Genomic DNA, 22,191 nt, shown 5'->3' on the forward strand with positions numbered 1-22,191 from the left:
CGTTAATGGAGGATTATGAATGAAAGAAGACGTTAATGCAGCCATAGAGGACGCAGAGGGCGGGGCTAGATGCAGGAAGCTGATTGGCTGGGGTGACCCCAGAGATTTTTTTTAGTAATTGTGATCTTTACTATCCTTTTGCATTGAGTGATTTGTTGATGTGGTTTGTGCTTCAGGGCCACCGTAGAGGAATGTCAAACCCACCAAACATGTCAATTTTAGATTTCTTCGTCTCTTTTTTGCTCATCAAATACATTTAAATCAAGCCAGGAATAAAACAGATTCTTTTATTTCATCAGATTCTTTGTCAAAATGAAAATACTTGTTTTTTGTAAACTTACAGGATGAACTGTGGATTTAAGTCCCTCTCTGATCGTCTCTTGATTTATTTTCAAAGTTTTCCTTTAGTGGACTTTTAATTCCTATGATTATTATGCTGTTTTTAGCCAAAATAGAAATAAAAGTGTCATAAGACATTTATGTGCAGAGCAGCAGGTGTTTACTTCAGAGTTGTGGGCGGGGCTGTTGTGTGGAGAAGCCCCGCCCCCTTCCCCCTCCGTTCAACATGATTTCTACATCACAAATACGACGTTTTCAAGCTGCATTTTTTCTTCTGCTTTGGATTCACAACAATTTGATTAAGAAATGCTCAATTTGAAGATTCATTTTCCTTCTAAATGTCCTCCATCATCAGAAAAATGACACAATGACACGCTCAGTCGCGGCTCCTCCCACTCCTGACCGCAGACCGCCATGCAGCCGCTCTCCACTGCAGCAGGAGCATCCTCCCATTCACGCTTTGAGCTGCATGCCTGCAGAAACACACGTCCTAACCTTCGGGTGGCTTCTGTCCCTCTGCGATCCTCTTGCAGTCTTGAACCGCTCAGACCTGAATCGAGAGGCCGAACGCTCAACAGCCAGAACGGAAAAACGCCATCAGTTCTTCTGCGTTACAGCAGAGGAGGAGAAAGAACCGGATCTGCTTTTCCTCTGTTCCCTTCTGGGACCAGGACAAACATAAACATAAAAATGTTTAAAAATCTTTAAAGTTTGGATGAAAAAGCATTTGTTCGAAAAATAAAAGAGAGATTTTGTTTTTTCTATACGAAGATTTCAGAAACATTTCATCATAAAAGTTGGAGCTTTTGCTTCCTTAGTGAACACAAGAGGATTCTGGGAAATTTCAGGAATAAAATCAGTTTTGTTTTATTGTTTTGCTGAAAACGTGAGAGAAAGGAAGAAACTGAAGGAGAGGAGGTCTGTGCAGGTGTGTGTGTTTGGGTGAGTGTGCATGTGTGTGTGTATTTGTGAATCTGTGTGCATGTATTTGTGTGCATGTGCATATTTGTGTGTGTGCATAAGTGTGTAAGTTAATGCTTGCATGAGTTTGTGTATATGTGTGCATGTAATTGTGTTAGTGTGTGTAATAGTCTGTGTGTTTTTGTGTGTGTGTGTAAATGTCTATTATTGTTTGTGTTTGTTTGCATGTATGGTTGTGCACAGGTGTGTGTGTGTGTATTTGTGTATGTACATTTATGTACTTGTGTGCATGCACATGTATTTGTGCACGTATTTGTGTGTGCTTGTGTGCATATTTGTGCGTGTGCATGTGTATTTGTCTGTGTGCATGTTTGTATGTGTGTTTGTGAATATGTGTGCATGTGCATATTTGTGTGTGCGTGCATATATTTGTGTGTGTTCATGTTTGTATGTATGCGTTTATGTGCATGTATTTGTCTGTTTGTGTGCATGTGTTTGTATTTGTGCACATATTTGCTTGTGTGTGCGTCTAAATGTGTGTGTGTGTGTAGTAGTCTGTGTGTTTGTGGTGTAAATGTGTGTCTTTGGGTGTGGGGGTGCACGTGTGTGTGCACGTGTGTGTGTGTGAGTGAGTGATAGCTTTCTTGCTCTGTCTTTTCTCTCCACTCTCCACTGATGGATTAAAGCTCTGGACATGTTTCAGACCTATTGATCTCACCTGACACAGCTGCTCACATCAGGTTTGTGTGTGCATGTGTGTGCGCACATCCGTGTGTGTATCGGGATCAGTGGGAGGGGTTAAGGAGGTTTTTGTAACTCGCTCTAAATCGGTCCGAAGCCAAAAATCTGCATCACGAGGAGACCTGTGTGAACCTGTTTCAGGAGTAAAGTGACGTTTTTCCTTCAGCTACAAACAAAACTCTCATTGTTAAATTTAAACTTCATAAAGAACTTAACACAACACACGATCATGGTTAATGTCGTCTTATTTGTGAAAGCCTGAGATAGTGTTTTTCTATCATTAATCAGGAACAAATTAATTCATCTCTGGTCGTAAAGCATTAAAATGTCTTTTTTAGAGCTTAATGTTGTTTGAATTTAAAACAAACAAATCTAAATGACACGTAAGAAAACACATTTATCAATAATAGGATAATATTAAAGCCTTAAATCGTGAACAGATTCCCTGATTCCTGGTAGAAACTTTCCATCTGTTTGGACCTCCTCCATCCCAGACGCTTCTAAGGTTGTTCCGTTAGGATGACGAGGAGCCACTGGGGCTGTCCTGCAACACCTCCACAGAAACATGTCTAATCTATCGGATCTCCAAACACCATCAATACGCTCCTCTAGATCTGGAGGAGCAGCACCTCCATCCCACCTCCTTCCGGTTGGCTGAGCTTCACCGGCTCATTTCTGCTGCCTGAGACCTGAAGCGTTTTTCCACAAAGGAAAGGGATGATAAATTCTGACTCGACTCCCGTTAACTCGACGGATCGAGAAGGTGTGAAAAACTGAAAAAAAAAGGTTTGAACGATCAGAAGAAGTTTGACTTTATATACACACATGTGTCACACTGGGACATCCCAGCTCGTTCAGACGTTCAGAAGATGATACTCTACCTTTGACTGTATCTGAGAACTGGATTGAGTGACTCCGCCCCTTTGGTGTTCCAAACAGGAAGTACCCAATGGCTCCAAGAAGCCAAATCACGTAGACTTCGAAAGAGAAATAAAACAGATATGTGTCAGAATAACCGTTCTTGTTCCGACATCTTTTTCACATCTTCATGATTTTTTTTTCTTTTGCAAGTTATTAAACTGACCAATCAGGTGCCTCAATGAAAGTAGGTGGAGCCTACTGGCTACAACTTCAAAACATTTTTTAGACAGGTTTTATGAAGCCCTCTAAACAAGTGGTGGGGGTGTGGACTTCCAACTAGCTCACTCCTGATTGGTGAGAGTGGTTGCCATAGAAACGCTGACTTAAGGCGACTTGGACCAATCACTGCCAACTGACGACGTCTGGTTTGAACATGGTGACGTCCATATCGTTAAAAAAAAATGGCAACTGAATTGACTTATTTTGGTTGGAGACATTTTCTATGGATGACGTCACACTCACTCAGTCCAGTTCTTAAGTACAGTCAATGGGCAGAGCTTAACAAAATAATTGATATCAAATCAATCTTTGATTTTAAGATAAATTCAATTAATTCAGCAAAGTAAAAAAATATTTGTACTGTGTTTAGACAGAAATTTGGTTATAGTTTATTTTTAAGAGTTTACTGATAGTTCATCTTATGTAGCTAAAAGAAAAAGTATAATACATTTATTAGGTTTAAATGAAAATTTTAAAATAAATAAAAAAATCTAGTTAATCTGATTATTTTACTGGATCCTTTAATTATGATAGAAAAGGGAAAATGATTCATTGACTGAGTGATAGCTGTTTACGTCTTTATAGAAGTCTATGGGATTTTGGCTTCTTGGAACCAGCAGGTACTTCCTGTTTGGAACACCAGGGGGGAGGGGTCAAACAGTCCAATTTTTGTCATCTTGGCATCCATAGCAGGAAAAAAAGGCAACTGAAGTGACTTAATTTCATTGGAGTAAACCATTTTCTGTAGGTGACGTCGCTCAGTCCAATTCTCATTTACAGTCAACAAGCACAAACTCTGCAAGTTTACCACTTCTTGTTTCTTGTTAGCTGACCTATAGGCTAATGTTTAGCACAAATGATCACCTAGCCTCATAGCCAGTGCTAAATTAAAAAGAATTGGAGTCTGAATGATGAACGAATATCCTTTGAAAGTGTGTTTTGTGTAAGAAATTGCAGATTATAAAGAGGAATGCTATGTTTACAAAGTGTGTTTCAATGAAAAGTCCATGTAAACACATGCAGGTGTGCATTTTGGGCAAAACTCTTGCTCTTATGAACTGCTATGCAGACGATGTGACTCTGTGGCTAAAGATAAATAGAATTAGCGGTAGCAAGTTCAGATTTTCTTTAATATTGTTTAGCATCCTTTTCTAAACTCAGGAATTTGTGGAGACACGTCACTGAGAGAGACTTAAAACTGAAGAAAGAAAAGGAAGACTTCTACAAACAGGTTATTCATGTGTTTCTTATGAAGGAACAGCGAACTTCATTTATAAGTAAAAGTAAGTCAATAATAACAATTTTGGTGACTTTTTTTTGCTATGCTACAGTTTGTAAATGGAATAAAAATGTAAACAACACACTTTAACTGGTGCCAATCAAATGGTGAAAAAGCCATTATTTAGGGTTCATATGTTTGTAAATCTGACTCACCGCAGGTCACTCCCAATTCTTCCCGTCCCCTTAATTTGAAAAGGCAGTTGAAGTCAAAGTCATGTCCGCGATTATTATTTTTTAAATTTCAGCCTTCAAACGGAGGGGTAAAAAGTCCACCGTCGTGAGGGTAAACCGCACTTTTCTTCAAGTTGATGCGCTCTGAACCACAGACGTTTACATTTAAATGTAAGTATTGACTTTTTGTTGTAGCATGATATTTTTAAAGTTATAAAACAGCTGTTGTGATGTATTATCAAGCGCTGGAAGCTCCGTGCTAACGCTAGCTGTCCGGCGATTATTGATGACAAAATATTTGACACTATAACCCTCCATTTGGAGGGATAAATGAATGGGAAGGGAAGAATTTTAATCATGGAATGCCAACTATTCATTTATGGGAATAGAGCTATGAAAGAAAAAGTCTTGAGCAAGATTCACCAGATTTGGACATTTCACACCAAACCTCTTTCAGCTGTGAGTACATGTCATGTATAGTGACTGTCCGGCGTTAAGGGCTGAACACGCATCACATGTCTGGTGTGAACGTAGCCCAAATGGTCCCTCCTCCCTGGTTTCTGGCTGCAGCTCCTCACACCCTCTCAGGCCTCGATGGCAGAGCACCAGCCCGCCGTGCCAGGGGGCGTAGTGGGACCACGGGGCATGCTGGGACCAGCCCGGCCGGCCGAGCTGCAGCTGCAGCCGTCACCGGAGCGGCAGCGACACACGCATATGTTCCCCAACAACAACAGCGTGCACACACAAAGACGTCTGGTTCCGTGCCATGAGCCTCAGCTGTGCCAGCGCCGCCACCCCCGCCCCCTCCACCCTTCCAGGCCTGGACCTCCCGCGAATGCCACCCCTCTTTACCCTCCTCTGCTCCACCCCGCCGGTAGCCTTTGTGGGCTAATTAGCGGTGAAATTGGTGAATTGCAGGCTCAGTCACACACACACACACATTCAGCCGCATCCACCCCCCCATCCGCCCCCCACCCCCCCATCCACATACAGTTGGCGAATTGCAGGCTCAGGCACAGCAGTGCAGACACTTCAGCATAGCCAAGCGCCACTTCAACCCCTGAAAAGCCTCTGAAATGGGGCATGCAACACAAAGACCGGAGTGGAGAGGAGAAGAAAAGAAGCCGTGGAGGAGAAGCAGAGGAGCAGCCTTTCTCATCGAGCACGGCCTCCGTCGCCGCGAGAAATTCAAATGAAGGCTTTCCCTCTCATCAGCGTGGAGTCCAGACACCTGACACTCACCTGTGCGCCTGCTGAGGGTCTGGGACGGAGTCTGGAGTGATTTCCGTGATGGACGACTCTCAGCCCTTCATCCCACACACCCCATAAATTACCTCTCATATTAACAGGCTGTATTAAAACCCTGCAATGTGTTAGGGCTCTCATTTAAAATTAATAAGTGGTAATTATGGAGGGGGAGGGAATCTGATGAAGAGAGGCTGAAAAATGAGTAGATTTAAGAGGAAAAAGTTTGAATGAAAGAATGGGAAAAGGAGCGGAGAACCTGTGCAGCAAATCAACCAAACATGTGTAGACGTGCATTTAAACAGTTTCAGTCCTGCAGATGTTTTGATTGAACGCCACATTTTCCAGTCACAGAGACAACATGGCTTCCCAGCTGAGCATGAAATAAGAAAAGTGAAGGGATGCCGGGAGGACGCTCACGTTGGTGGGCAGAGACCAGAGGAAGACAAGCAAATTAACAGTAAATGACGGCACTTTCATTCTCGTCTCCACGCTCCGTTTTGGTTCTTTTTCTCACTAGAAGAATACAAATAAAAAAAGAAAATGATTTAGTTTAATAGCTGATTATTTTAACAGTGTGGAAAATAACAGATTAATTGCTGAAATGAAGTAAATTATCATTTTATTGAGGATTAATAGATTGTTTTTCTTTTTTATTGGTATTTTATTTCTTTTATTGTCTTTCAGAAGTGTTCTTCATAATTTGGTGTCGTTATAGTTCAGATTAAATTCAAACCAGCAGATTTTTTTTCTTAAAATCATTGACATTAGTCGGAGGTGACCACTCTGGTTTGATATTTTTTGTCATTTTTATATTTTTCACAGTAGGTTGTGATTAATCGGCATCTTCATATGTTTTTTTTTTTTTTTTAGTTAATTCAAGACTAATTTGAAACATTTTACAAAAAATACAGTACAGGCCTTCAAGTCCAAGCTAAAGAAAAAAGAAAACTCCATAAAATAATGTAATTATTTCACTTAGTCAACATTTTAATATTTAATAATAATATATTTTAGGTTTGGATGTATTGTTTAAATGTTTCAGTGTATTGTCTCTCTGCTTTGATGTATTTTGAATCAACTGAGACTCGTCTGCTGTTCTAGTGTGTTTATTTCCCCACCATCTCTTATTTTGAAATGTTTCTCCAATGGTCTATTTCCTGTCTGCAGCACACCTGGATTCTGTCATTTGTCTTGTTTATCATTAGCTGAAAATCCCTGATTTCTGTTGTACATTTATGGATCTTTTGGCACTTTTTTTCATTCTAGCCAACGTTTAAAGAGACTATCTGGTGAATATTTACATTATTATTAAATTATAGAAAAGTACAGCCTTCAACTGACGTCCCAACCACTCGGGGGAGTGATGCCTCATCAGCTCTTTGGGTTCGACCAAACCAGAGCTTGTGGGAGGAGCTTCGGCCACAGGTGACCCAATCTGAGCAATGTACCAGGATCTTATTGGCTATTACTTACAAAGGAGGTTTGGAACCACTCTTAGCCACCAAAGACCTGCCATAGCTTCTGTGATTTGAGCTCTCAAACCCTCCACCATATAAAAGTGTCGGTTCACAGTTAGAGGAGCCAGTTGAGGTGGCTCGGACTTCAGGTCCGGATGCCTCCTGGACGCCTCCCTAGGGAGTTTTCTGGGCATCTCCCACTGAACGGAGGCCCCCTGAAGACCCAGAACACGCTGGAGAGACTATGTCTCTCGGCTGCCCGGGGAACGCCCCCCGGAGGAGCAGAAGGAGGAGAGAGGGAAGACTGGGCATCTTTGTTTAGACTGATGCCCCCGCGACCTTATCTTGGATGAGTGGAGGAAAATGGATGGAATATTAATAAATACTGCCACAAATATACCACATAAACAAGAAATAGAAACCAGAGTTTGTTTTTGTAGAATGGATAAAAATGTGGTTAAAAATAAACATTAATCTAAAGGTATCTCCGGGGTCTCCTGTTTTAAAATGAGTCAAAAAGCAGAATCAGATAAACCTGAAATTGCCATAATTTGAGGTTTGTCGAAGAAGCAGTTAAGACACAAGAGCACAGGTTACTATTGAGAGTTTCTTTTTAATATTTAAAAAAAGACGGATTATTATTGGTTATTTAGAAGCCATGAGGTGAACTTTTAATCCTTTGCTTTTCCCATAAACCAGCAGAGCATCTTCTGCATGAATTCTGGTTGGTTTATTGACCTGGAACAGATTTTCTGTGGTACACGGGGCACAAAAATCTCAAACGTTTTAGTACAACTTTGTTAAACTATCAAGCAGCACTGCTTGATGGATAGTTGTAGCATTATGGGTACTGTAGTCATGAGCCTGGTGGAGTGTTTCAACATAATGAAGTCAAGTATTGTTTGGTATTTTATGTTTTAAAACAGAACAATGTTTTGTGTTGTCAATAAAGATTGACTAATCTATTGTTCTGCACATAAATAACACAGTTCACTAGAAAAACTTCCTATCAACAACTCTGACCAATCATCTGCCTCTTGGCCCCTGTAGGCATTCTGGGTAGTGTAGTCACAACACATCAAATGACTGTTTTATGTCACTTAAAGTGCTCTGTAATCCGGTGTAGCTTTTATTAAGAGGACCTGGCAACAAGATGGTGTTAAGACATCATCAGCCAGAACAGGAAGTCCTCAACCAGAGCCAGAAGTTTGGCAAACAAGATGGCGAATAGACATCATCAGCCAGAACAGGAAGTCGTCAACCAGAGCCAGAAGTTTGGCAAACAAGATGGCGTCCGGACATCATCAGCCAGAACAGGAAGTCCTCAACCGGAACTGTAAGTTAAAAAGACAAGATGTGTATCATCTGTTGGAACAGGAAGCCCTCAACAGGGACTTTGGCAGACAAGATGGCGTCTAGACATCATCAGTCAAAACCAGAAGTCCTCAAACGAAATTCCTCAACCGAAACCGGAAGTTTGGTTATTATATCTGACTTCTAGACAAGAACTTTCAGACCAAAAGTTTCCTCATGGATCTTCTCCTCTTGGTTTGGGGTTATTTTCCACCCATGAGTTCTACCAACAAACCACAGTCTCATCTCCAAAGAATAGAAGCCAAAAGACTCCTTAGAGATTTGAGAAGGGTAACACTATCCAAGAAAGTTTCAAAACCAGCTGCAAAGCTCTTCTAAAACTCCTCAGCGACATTGTTAGGAACAACAAAACCATATGTTGTCACAGTTTGCACTGCAGATTTATCCATTATTTGAATATAAGCATCAGTCAAAGAGTTCAGTAAAGCGTGAAAACCTCACAGACGACACGCAAAGGTATAAAAAGTGAAGAGAAGCTGTGTTTTAAAGCCATATTCAAAACAGGTACATTCATCAGCAGTTCATCTGGGCAGTCTTTAAGCCATCTGCTTTTACACTGACAGTGTTTTGCATAAAAGGAGCTCAGCAGTGTTGTCTGCTGAAGTGTCCTGCTCATCCTTCTTTGCCCTGCGGTCCCCCTGAGACACATTAGTCTCTTAAAGCTTTGTCATCACCATCAGTTAATGGACCTCCCAGCAGTCTGTTAAAAACAGTCCTGATCAATACACGCCGTCTGCAGAAAAGGATAACATCCAAAAGCAAAGCAACTTTTTGTTATACATTTTTTTTTGTCTTTTGTGAACAGCTGTCTGTGTTAGTGAGGAGAAATAATCAGCCATTCAAATCATGGAGCCAGAAAACCAGTAAAATGGAAAATCTGGGCTTTTTTCTGTCTTCCTCAAAACAACCAGGAAAGTAGGAAAACCTGCATTTTATTGGAATATTGAATTTATGGGGAGTATGAACAATGTTTAGACATATTTTTAGACCTCTTTAACTTTTTGAACACATAAAAAGTACAAAGTTATTTCTGACAGTTGCAGACATTATTTTGACAGCTACAAATCTGTTTTATTTTGTAGTAGTCATTTATTTTTACATTTTCTGTTTAAATTTTACTCTTGAACTTAAATCTAACTATGTTACCTCACAAATGGAAACACTAATTTAAAAAAAAAATAGCTGAATTGAGAAAAAGTTTCACCTTTTTTTTTATTTTTGTGTCTCCAGTCAGCTTTAAATGACTTTTGAAGGTCATAAATCCCTCACAAAGTTGTCTCTAAAAGAGCATGAGACTTGTTTGAGAAATCCACGAGGACTCCGTTACTGTTCTGACAGCTTTGATATGCAGAATTGAAACTCTTTTTTCCCCTTTTTACAAGCCGTCATTTTTGTCATTATCAGATCAGGGCTTTTATTTTGAAATCCACCGTCACCCCTTAGTTTTTTGTGCTCTTCACCTGTGCTAAACAGGTTTTTTATTCTACTTTTCCACAATGCTTCAAACCTTTTCGATTTCTTCCGTTCTTTGTTCTGAGCCGTCTTTGAGCGTTCACATTGTAGTGAACCGGATTGGAGTTCACTTGCAGGATTTTTGAAAAAAAAAAAAATGTTTTGAATTCAAATTTTGGAGGGAACAAAACCCCCTGAGGATCAAATGAGAAGCAAACATGTGAACATGTCCCTGGGATAAATTGGGATTGTGTGACCGGCCCCCTGTGGTTGTTTGGCAAACTGAGCTGGCTGCATTTATTTTAGTTTTTCAACCTGCCTCAAACAGGAAGTTAAGGTTTTACCAAATCTGTAGTCTGGTCAAAGCAGAGCAGTTGGAATTTTGACTGTATGTGATTGACACCACAGTCACTCAGTCCAGTTCTCAGATACAGTCAATGTGTTGGACCAAAATACAGATCGGACTCATGACAAACTCATAAATATTTAAAATGTAGACTTAAACATCAACTTAGGGAGCGACAAAAGGGGTCAAACAGATGACCTGAAAACCAGATACTTTTGTACAAACAAAACACAAATCAAGAGAGCTGAGGATGATTGACAACCTAAATCTGTTGTGACTGACAGGGAGAAGTCAAAAATAGTTCATGACAAGAACCAAAGAAATACTTCTGGAGTCCACGATGCCTAAAAACAGGTGCAAATGTAGCCGTTTCCCAGTGTTTGAGCCTAAATCTGTGCTTCTAGCATCCAAATGTGGCCGGATTTTGAGTAATGTTGGTGTTTAACCCTATACAATCTTTTTGGAATTAAGTTGTTTTTTGTACTCGTACCTTTTGGATCCATGATCCAAAGGCTAAAACTCAGAGGCAGAAAGGAGAGATCAGAACACCAAGGAGACAGACTAACTCTTAACCAGAGACAGAAAAAGGGTCAATGACAGACAAGCAGCCACTGTGAGAACTGTGAGAACTGTGAAATGCTGAATTGTGAGCTGAGGTACAACAAACTGGAAAAGAGTGTCAGGAACTGAGAGTCCTAAATACTGTGACTCACAGGTGGAATGAATGACAGTGATCAGGCACCAGGTGGAGTCTGGGTGAGGGGAGAGCATGACAACGAAACTCACCACAGATCATGACACATCGTCGTGCTGTTCTGGCATTGTTTTTAAGAGAGTTCTGTTCTATTTCATCCCTCCTGACCGCCAGCAGCGGAGCTTCAAGCACTGGACGATCCTTCTTCAAAGTCACCTGTGACCTCCTGGTGACCCACGTGAGCCTGAAAGAACTGGAGGGACTGGGAACTCTATTTAAGATCCAAAGAACTGTAGTTACATACGTAACTTTCACTAACCCTTTAACACCGAACAGCCACGACACATTTGCATAAGCGCTCTTTAAATTACCGTAGTTCCTAAACGGTTTGCTCTATTTGAAAAATTCCAACAGTTTCAGAAAGCTGAGGCATTGTGCTTTGTTGTCAATATTGTGTCACAGTGGTAATCTCACGCGTGTGACTGTCATTGGCAGCATCACCAAGGTCTTTGAGGAGCTAAGGAGGACAGAACTGCCCTCTGTCACCCAAAACGCCTGTAGATAGTTTACATTTCATGCACTGTTTTTTCCACATTTAGAGAGAAAGATGCAGAAATGTTGTTGTAAATAGTTTGATATTGGACAAATTGCAACTTTTAACAATCAAAACCAGCTTTTCATGTTCATTTGCAGTTTTTCTCACTAAGAACTCTAAAAGTCACATTTCAGTTTTGTGTTTTTCTATATATTCAAGCTGTCTGCTATGAGAAATCCAAAGAAGAAACTGAGCATTATTTGGTTTTGTGATGGAGATCAACGTGGATTTTCCTCGATAACAAGCACGAATGTTGTCTAAAAATTGCGGACAATCCGCGGTTCTCCGCGAAAGTTCCAACCACCGGGCAGCTCAGGGTGGACAGACACGCCCCCACCTGTGAGCAGCCGAACTGAAATCCAGCTGGATCAAAATTCTCCCAAAAAAATGTTTTAATATTATTTTTCACAAACACAATAAAGAATTCCAGAAAAAATGTCAAATAGACAGCAGTGAGAAATTCTTATTTTTTCAGGCTGCCTGGTGTGACTTTAGCCTGGATTTTAAAAAATATTTTCATTCAAAACATGTTGATTAGTTTGCTGACAAATTTTTATCCTTTTTGTTTTTTTAAAACTACACCTAAAATGTTCGTTCTATGTTGTAAAAACAGTTAGTCAAACATTTTTAGGGTTTCAACAGCAAAATAAATCAATTTTTCAAGATGAAATTTTCTGTTTTTACATGATTTTATGTCTAGTGTGTGAATATAACATGGAAAAATGAAAAAATAAAGGTAGGAGAGGTTGTGCTTATTAAAATGATAACAAATAATCAAACATTTCAAATTAAAAATACAGAAAATTCAAATATAGACCAAAATTGAGTTTTAGACCCCAGCTTCAAAAGGGTTAAAAATAAACGTTCTAAATGTACGATTTTGCCTGTGATTTCATATTATGATTTTTTGCAGATAATAAGTGGCTTGCAAATACTCTAACAAAAAAAAAATCAATAATGATTTTTTCCAGATTTTCAATTAATTTTTTATCGTTTTTAATCAGTGGTATTATACTTGCTGGAAAAAAATAGTGAGCATAGTGTTTATAATTCACTAGATAGTCATAATTAGGGAGCACTAACCTCTGCTGTTCGTTGATGAGAAAGAAAACAACCAAAAACTTTAGTTCTTTTAATAAAAAGTCGGATCAGATTGTCACAGATTACTCTGGATCATCAAAACCCCTCAAAACGGACTCCACAAATATAGTCCTCAAGGTGGGTCATAGTATAAAACCCACCAGATTTCAGACACTTTTTTTACAAATGATTTGTCACAAAGGAAATCCAAGTCAAGACTTTAGTTTGCATCTAAATAAATGAGTAAAAACGAATGTTTGATACCTCTGGATTCATCTGCTGAAGACGTATAGGAGGACCGAGTGTGTGTGTTGGGGGGGTGGGGGGTATTGATGCTCAAGCATTTGAGATCTAGTTAGCACTTCGTTAAAGTCAAGTTCATCAAGCAAAGGAAGGTTAGAGAGGCACAGTCAACACGGTCCAAACGGTGAGTAAACAAACTAGCACTTGTTCAAATGCAGCAGGAGAAAACCCACTCCTGACCCCCCCACCACCCCCACACACAATGAGGCCCAGCCCTCTGTACATCATTATTTCTTCCTCCTTCTCCATCTCCATCTCCAGCGGCGCCAGCCCCGGTTCGGCTCCCAGCGTCTGGCACCTTTTGCCCAAATCAGAATGGGGGGAGGGCGAGGGGGTAGAAGGAAAGAAATTAAGGAAGGTGGGAAAAGAAGGCGGAGAGGAGAAGGATGAGGTGTTAACACCCTTTTTCAACACCAGAGCACCCCGGTACAGCCGAGCGGAGGGGGCGCTTTAATTGTGAGGTGTGTGGAGAATATTCCTTCACTTTCAGGACTGGGATTCTAGAAGGACCAAAGTTGGATCATTTCTCCTCCTCCGGGTCTTTGTCCGTCTCCCGGCACGCCGCCGCTCTCGCTCTGCTTGTGTCTTTATTTCTCATTAGTGCATTTTGACAGATAATGAGTGGATCGTGTGTGTTTTCATGTGCCAGGGACGACGGTGGCGGAGGGGAGGGGCAGAAAAAGATAGCGGATGAGGGTGAAATTCCCGTTGATAAATCATGTGGTCAGTGGCTGGGGCCTGTGTTTATCTCCTGCTGTCAGAGGAGTGTGGGAGCGGAGATACTGCTCCACATTCAGGCGCAGCAGCAGCAGGAGTCGTCGTTACCTGTGATTTCTGCGCCGCCGCCGCCCCCCTTCCCGTCCACCAGGGAGGATGTGGAGGCCAGATACAGAGCAAAACCTCCTGTTTACATTTTTTTTTGCTTCGATCGAGCCCCCACCCCCCTGGTTCAGCGAGCTGCTGGTGCTGATTACTGTTTGACTAATAGACTTTAAATCAGCCGCTGCTGCAGGCTCTCGCTGTTTGCATCCAGTCTGAGCAAATTCCTTAATAACTGCATTTCCTCGCGCTCAAACACACAATTTGCATGTTTTCCTGCATTTACTCACAACTTTCATCAAAGTAAATTAGCTTTTTTTAGATGTGCATTGTGCAGAAATACATTTGAAAGTGTGATTTTTCCATGAAAATGAATATCCTCAGGGAAAACCAAACTGTCCAATTACGTGTTTTTAAACTACACAGCAAAAAGAAATAATACACTTGATTATTATTTTAATAAGTATACTTGAGTCTACTATAGATTGTGTAGTGCAGGAAGTAACTGAATACTTCTTCACATTAAATTAGAATATTTACAATATATTTAGTAAAAAAAAAAGTAAATTTCAACTATACTCCCTCAGTTTTAGCATAGACTGAGTATACTTAAATAGACTACTTTTTGCTGAAGGGGTGACCATCTTATAAGACAAAAATCACTAGAAAGTAGTTAAGTGATCAGCAAGTCATTTTTAGCAAATCAATCTTATAATAAGATATTAAAATCTAGAAATAAATTGTACCACAAGGATTCAAAATGGGAAGAATAAACTTTTACTTAGTTACCCTAAATTGAATATTTAATGACCCGATACCAAGTATTTATTTGTTAGTTCCAAGCAAATGTTTCGTATTTTTTTAGTTTTTATGAACCTAATTGTAGATCATAAAGACAAAAGCCTGGTGCATCGAGGACCCGACTTGGACGCACTTCTATTGCTCACCTCAGTGAATATCGCACTTGTTCCTGTCCTCGATGACGCTCAGGTTTGAGAGCCCGCCGCCCTCGTTAACGCCAGGTTGCTCCCCGTTCTATGGCTCCGGTCTGCTGCGGTTTGTGGTCGGATGCATTCGGTAAAGTCCTTCTCCAGAGCTCCCTCCGGTAAGAGCGCTGCTCCTCATTCTGCCTCCTCTACCTTCTTCTCTTGGAAACAGACCGAGACCACCTGGAAAGATGGATCAGAGTGCGGTTCCTGGTTCTGGACCTGGATCCACTATTCACTATTGGGGGAAACAAACTCTTTGTCAAGAGTCAGAGCTCTGTCTCCCCCTCTGGTCAATGGCGGGAATCACTAATCACAGTCTCACTCATTGCGAAGTATTGTTTGGGCCACTCAGCCTGCATACCGAGCATTTCATCCTGACCTGATCTCCTGTTCATTTGATCCTGCTTCGTCTTTGATTCTGCTTGTTTGCCGCCTGCCCCGACCCTGACCCCGACCCTGACCCCGACCCTGACCCCGACCCTGACCCCTCTGGTTGCTCTCTGGTGCTCCCATGCTCATTGCTGATTTTTGCCTTTAGATTTTTTTACTTTTAGCTGTGTTAATAAACCATAAACCAGCCGCCTGCCTGTTTCTGTGACACTCTGCTTCATTTTAAGCGAACCAAACGTGTCCGGTCAGAATACACCCCAACACTAGCACTTATTCTTAGCACAGAAACCTACTTTTTTCTGTTTATAAAATAATAACAACGAATTCCAGTCTAATTTTATTGAACTTCAAAGTAACATTTTAAATTGAACCAAAAATTACAGTGAAGTTTGAGTTTTTTTAGCCTAAAATAAAGTTGTTTTTATTATTAGGAGTTTGGAGCAAAATAATTTTCACTCATTTTATTAATAATTTCCTTATTTGTGGATTAATAAGACAAAATATTCTCAACTTTGCTAATTTTAGAACTTGAAGCTCCTGAGGTTTGTGACGCCAGATTAACCTGTCTGACATGCTGCACTGTAAAAAGTGAACTATTGGGTTAATTTACAAAATCTCTGTAATGTGTTACATTTAAAAACGTTAGCTTTTATCAAAATAAAATGTTTAATTGCTCTAAACCATCAGCTTAGATGAAGGAAACTGATTCGCTGAAGGGAAAAGCCGAAAGTAAAAGAAGAAGAAGAAGCTCTAAACCATCAACTCAAAATTTGAATTTGATCAAAACTAATAATTTTAATTTTTTATTTTAAATTTGTTACAGTAAAAGGCAGAAACACACTGCTCGTCCACCTATATGACAACAAAAAAAGCGACACCCACTAGATAATTGACTCAATATTTCTCCTTCACTTGTAAAAGTCTAAAACAAACTTAAAACAACTTTAAACCTGGTCAAATATCCAGAATGTCTCAAAAACAAGGTATAATTCCCCAAGCCCCGCCCCCTCACATTTAGCATCATTGCAAAGCCCCAAATGTCCTCTGTAGAAACCAAAAGCAGTCAATGCAGCAGTGTGCAGTGGTTGGAAGCTTTTTATGCTCAGAAATGTCCTCTACAGAGGACACATTTGCATTGAGGATATTCATGTGGAAATTGCATTAAAACTTCATACAAACGACATCAAAACATCAGCCATGATTCATGTTTGTGGTGAATTTTAGCCTTCAGACGGGCAGAACCCGCTGTGATTGACTGTTGCTGCATCGTCATGAGAAAAACAGGAGAAGGAGGCATTCTTTATGTCCAAAACACAGGGAGAACTAAAGACGTTTATCAGCAAAATGGATAAATACAAAATAAAAAATGAGACAAATGTCATTAGGGATGTTATTTTGAAGGTTTATAGCCTAAAAACCTGGACACACGTGCTTTTATCTCTCCATTGTTGCTCTTTAGGTTTAAACAAAAACACAAACGATTTAACTAAATAAAAGCTTTTACATTATTTCTACATTTACAGTTTATTTTTTTGATTTGCACAGCTAACTATATTGTTTGTTTGTCATTTTGTAGTCCTGTCTAAATCTAGAACTCCATATTTGAGTGCCCTAGAAATTTCCCAGAAGTCTTTGCAAAAAACAGAGTGGATCAATGTTCACACATTGGCAAATATAGACCACAATGCAATGAGTTTGAACAACTTATGCACAAAAAAAGGGTTTAAACGTAATTTTTTAATAAAACATCAACGTTTTATCATTAAAACACAATGGATTTATTAATAGACGACATAAAATATTCGCATTGATTCGATTTTCACTTTGTGAAATCGGTGATGTCATACTTGCTGTTGTTGCCTTTAAAACCCTTTAATGTCTGTTGTGACAAACCACTTCGGCTCCAAAATGACTCGTATGAAGCATCAACTTTTTTTTTTCATAGCTGCAAATAAATTCAGGCTTTAAGAGGTTAAAATCCAGGGCACCAGATAGTCTGATTTATATAGTTTTTAGTGATTATGGGGATTATGGCGGGAATTTGGACATACTTCAATCAAGAGACACAGAGAGTTTTATTGTTCCTCTAAAATGCAAAGATGTCAGAAAAATAAACAAAATGGGTTCAAAATAGGTTTAAACTCATTTTCTTATGTTTTGATGCTGTTCAAAGGAAAAATGAAATGATGTACACTTGTATAGCACGTTTCTACCTTCATGAAAGCCCAAAGCGCTTTACAGTCCAGTTCACAAACACCGGCGCCGACCCGCAACCACCAGAGGTGAGGTGGGGTTGGACGCTTGGGCGGGAATCGAACCTGCAATCCTCTGAGAATAGGTTGACCGCCTTACGTCTGGATCGTTGCTGGTTCACACCAGACGAGGAAGCATTGAACACAAAACACACATGAAAATCAGTTCAATTTTCAATTTTATAAGAAATTTTTCAAAATAAAATACCAGGATTGACAAATACGATCAAGTTATTGTATCCAAACAGACTCTAGAGATGAAAATAAACACAATAGCAATAAAATACAATATGATGGTCAAAAAAAGTCTCTACATAACCACAGCTGAGCAGAAGTTCCTATCGACCGTCGAGGAAAAATACGTATCTGGTCTAAACTGGAGGTTACCGCGCGCACTGAGCTTCGGTGTGAACCAGGCGTAAAGGTCCTAGAGTACAAATGCAACTTTATTGCAGCAGGACCTAATTTGACACAGGATGTCTTTTATTTTGAAAGGAACTTGTATGTGCTGCTGTCATAAGTGATATAACTGAACTATAACACTGTTAAAATCGAATTATTGAAAATATCTATAAGCTAAACTTTATAAATGACATAGTTGGAGTTTATTTAAGAGTTGAGGAGGACTTTGTGGCTCTCGATTGGTTTTAGTCGGTTAGAAACTGGACTAAATGGCTCTTTTAGAGATTTTTTTAACCTTTATTTAACAGCATCCCTGCATCAGTCTGTGTAAACACCAAACAGTTTAAATAAAGTTTGAAATTCAACTCTTGGTTTATGGTTTACTTCTCTGAAGGTTTGTTTTTGCCTTAAATATCCCTCATGTCGAATCTCTCAAATTAGATCACTTTTCTTCCTAATCTGAAGGTTGTTTCTGACTTCATGAGAAAATGCAGACACAGGAGTTTAAATTTAAATGAGTCAATTAAAACAGGCACATCTTGAACTTAAAACAAATAAGTTCCTCTAAAGAGTTTCTCCTTTTCTTTAACTCCAAAACTGTAACTTATGTTTCTGTTGAAACATGAGTTCGAAAGATCAAACTGCCCTCATTATTAATGTGATTAAAATTCGGATTATCCGTCATCTGTGCATCTTTAATTCTAAAAAGAAGTAGTTCGAGAATTGATCCCTGTGGAACGCCACATTTGAGGGATTTGTTTATTCGACTCAGTTGTGGTAAACCAATGATTAAAAACTCTCTTAAGGAATAAAAAACTTGTTTTTGTTTGTAGCAGACTGTTACAGGTACAATAAAATTGCTTTTTAAATTTTTTTATTGGGAAACTATTGAAAAATGTCGGTCCAAATAATAAAGTTTTTACAATACTGAGCTTCAACAGCTGGAAAATCTCCTTTCCATCTTGAGGAAATCCTTGCTAAAGAAAGGCTGTAGATTTACATTGAATTGAGCAGAAAAAAACATAAATTCAGTCAAATCTGAAGTTTTTCTTAAGTTGAATCAGTTTAATTTGATTGAACTTTAACTCTCATTTTTTTTAATAATTCTAAAAAACGGATCAGTGATTCTTTTTATAAAATATCTTCACTTCCAGCTTCTTGTGACCCGATGCTGCTGATGCTCACAGTAAAGCAGATTTTTACTAACATGGAAACAGTTCAGAAAAAGATGGAAAATTCTTAGAAAACACAAACAGAAATTTGCATTTAGTGACACTTTCTTAGAGAAACGTGGTTCCAAATTAGTAAAAACAAAACTAGAGTTGAAGCTGTAAGAAAACAAAATGTCAAAGAGTTCTTTTTGTTTTGGGTTTTGGCATCTTTTAAAAAAATCCTTGAAAAATATTCAAGATTTGATTCATTAAATCCATAAACTGGTTTTAATTTAAAACCAGTTTTTAACTAAATTATTCAGTTTAATAAAGAAACTTGTTTTTACTTCAAATGACAAATTGGAAAAATATTTTAAAGCCAAATTTAAAAATAAATAAATAATCCTGAAATTGTCCTATGAGAGTTTTTGATTTTTTAAATTTCTTTATTTTGTAATAATCATTTTTCAGTTTTAGTGCAAAATTAAGGGAAGAGGATGAAAGAAGATCTCGTGTTTCTGAACTAATGTTCCGTTTTTTTAAAGTTACCTTTCTTGTTTTGTTGTTTACTCTTCACATTTGAAATTATAGGTGTAACTTTTTTTATAATGTTATTTGAAGTTATTAGTTGATTTTTTTATCATTTAAGGCTACAGTTATTTAAAAAAGCAATCATTTTTATTTCTTTAGTTGGGTTAAAATGTATGAACATTTCCTAAGATTTTGTTTTTTCTGCAAAAAACAATGTTATTTGCCTGATAAATACATTCTAATTTACCATCTCTGTTCATTTAAATGTTTATACTAATTATTATTTAGGAATATAGTTAATTAAAGTAGTTGTTTTGTTTATTAAAAACTACATACTTACTTTTTATTTACTGTATTTGCTGTGGAATCTCATATTTAACCGTTTTTTTCTTCTTTTTGGTGATCTTTAAGTCCATATTATGTGTGTCAAATCTAATATCTCGACTTTAGGTTGTAAGAATATTTCTTCAGATGTTCATCTCAAAAACAGTTCAGCCTAATTCTTGGGTTATTTTTGGAGTAGTATTATTTTTTTGAGGTAGTTGTCTTTACTTTAGCCTGTTTTATGTTTTGTGTTGAAGTACCACTCTGATTATTTTATTTATAAATCTATTTTTAAAGAGTTTCTGTGGTATTTGAATTATTTTGATGCTGTTTTTATTGAAAATTTGTTTCTGAGATGTAGGTGGAGCAACCCCGCCTCCCCTTCCCCTCCCCGTTGCTGAGAGCTCTCTGTTTACAAGCTAGCTTACAACCCTTCAAAACATTACCGGTGTGACAAAATGCCAGATTTGAGCTCAGACGAGGAAAACAAAGACGTTCATGGAGCTCAGAGAGGAAATTCAAGCACAGTCAGCGTATTTTCTGCATCACAAAAACGATTGTTTTCCAACTGCATTTAACGGATTCACAACAATTTGGATAAAAAAATACTCCGAAATTGAGTTTAAGCTTTGTTTTCTTCATATGTATGTCTCTTCTGAAGCTGTGAGTTGTTTTTGCCCCAACTCACAGCTTCAGAAGAGACTTACATAAAAAAAGAAAAAAAACCCAACTTGGGTTTTAGTTTTTAGTATTTTCAGTCCGTATTAGCGTGAGCGGCAGTCGGATCTCGCCGACTCCTCCGCTGATGAAGCCGTTCTCCACACAAGAGTCTCCACGGACGTGCTCATTGTTCATGCACTTCCAACTGTGCATTACACGAGCGAGCGCGTCCGCATGCGCGAGGGCCTCCCCCCGGCCCGCTGTCTGACAGTTGGGAGTGTCTGCGCGACACGGCGGGCCCCCGCGCGAGCCGCACGCCTCGTGGAGATGTGTGCGCCGGCAACAGGCCGGTGGGAAGGGAGACAGATTGCGTTTTAACAGCCATCGCTGTCATCTCCAACAGCTGTCCTCTTCCCATTCTCTATTCAGCGGCCTGTGTTTGCTTTGTCTCCCCTGTGACCCTGCCTTCAAAGAGCCACCGAGGAGACTCGGCGAGAGAGGAGGAGAGAGCGGCGCCGGACAATGAGGGGAAAATGGAGACGAATGCAAATGGAGGGGCCGATGCCACGACTGTCTGCCTCTTCCTCTTCCTCTTCCTCTTCCCTGAGCTCCGAATCTGCTAGATTTTCTTATTTCAACACCACAGCCGGCTCCTCTCTACCTCCCACCACCGTTTACCCCTCTCTCCCATCTTGTATCTCTCCTCCAGCTCTGCTGCCTTCACCCCCCCATCCCACCCCCCCATGTTGTCTCTTATCAGGTAGAGAGGAGATAAGGCTGCTATCTTGCCGTGCCAGGGCTTTGACACAACGCTTTAATGCATAATAAGTTCACTCATCTTTAAATCAATGCGGCCAAACGATGAATTTCTGAAGTCAGTCATTGGCAGGTTTGGAGCTAAAACGCAGAGATAAGGTCTGCCTGCGAATCAGACAGACATGTATGCAAATCAGATGTACGTATGGAGTCTCTGCAGACCTCAGAGGCAATGCATCTTTTTCTCGCCGTTTTCCACACGCCGCTGCTCAAACGCTTTGCTATCAGCGCTCCGCCTGCTGCGAAGTCGCGGTTGTGTCAGTTTGGAAACATTCGGGTGCATTTTGAGTCAATATCAGCTTCAGACGACAATTTTTTTACTTCGAGTTAAAAATGACGGATCTAAGATGAATGCCTCAGACTGTGGAACGGCAGAACCGCCGGGCGGACTAACGCATGGGAGAGAAAAACGGAACTTTTACGGTTAAATAACACAAAACTTAAATGGCAATTATGAACAAATAGGACAAATAAGCACAAAGAACCAACAAAAGTATTGTTTTTTTTGCAATTAAAGAGTTTTAACCCCTTAATGCTTGTTGTTGCAAATATGCGACACACCACTTTTGCTCTAAAATGACCCAAATGGAGCATCAAAACTTTTATTTTTATAGTTAGAAAAACATTTAGGCATCAAGGGGTTTGAAATTCCCACGTTTTTTAAAATATGAAACAATAATATTTATGGTACATTTTATTACCGTATGTTGCAAGA

This window comes from Oryzias melastigma, linkage group LG12 (assembly GCF_002922805.2).
Source record: "Oryzias melastigma strain HK-1 linkage group LG12, ASM292280v2, whole genome shotgun sequence".
Lineage (NCBI taxonomy): Eukaryota > Metazoa > Chordata > Actinopteri > Beloniformes > Adrianichthyidae > Oryzias > Oryzias melastigma.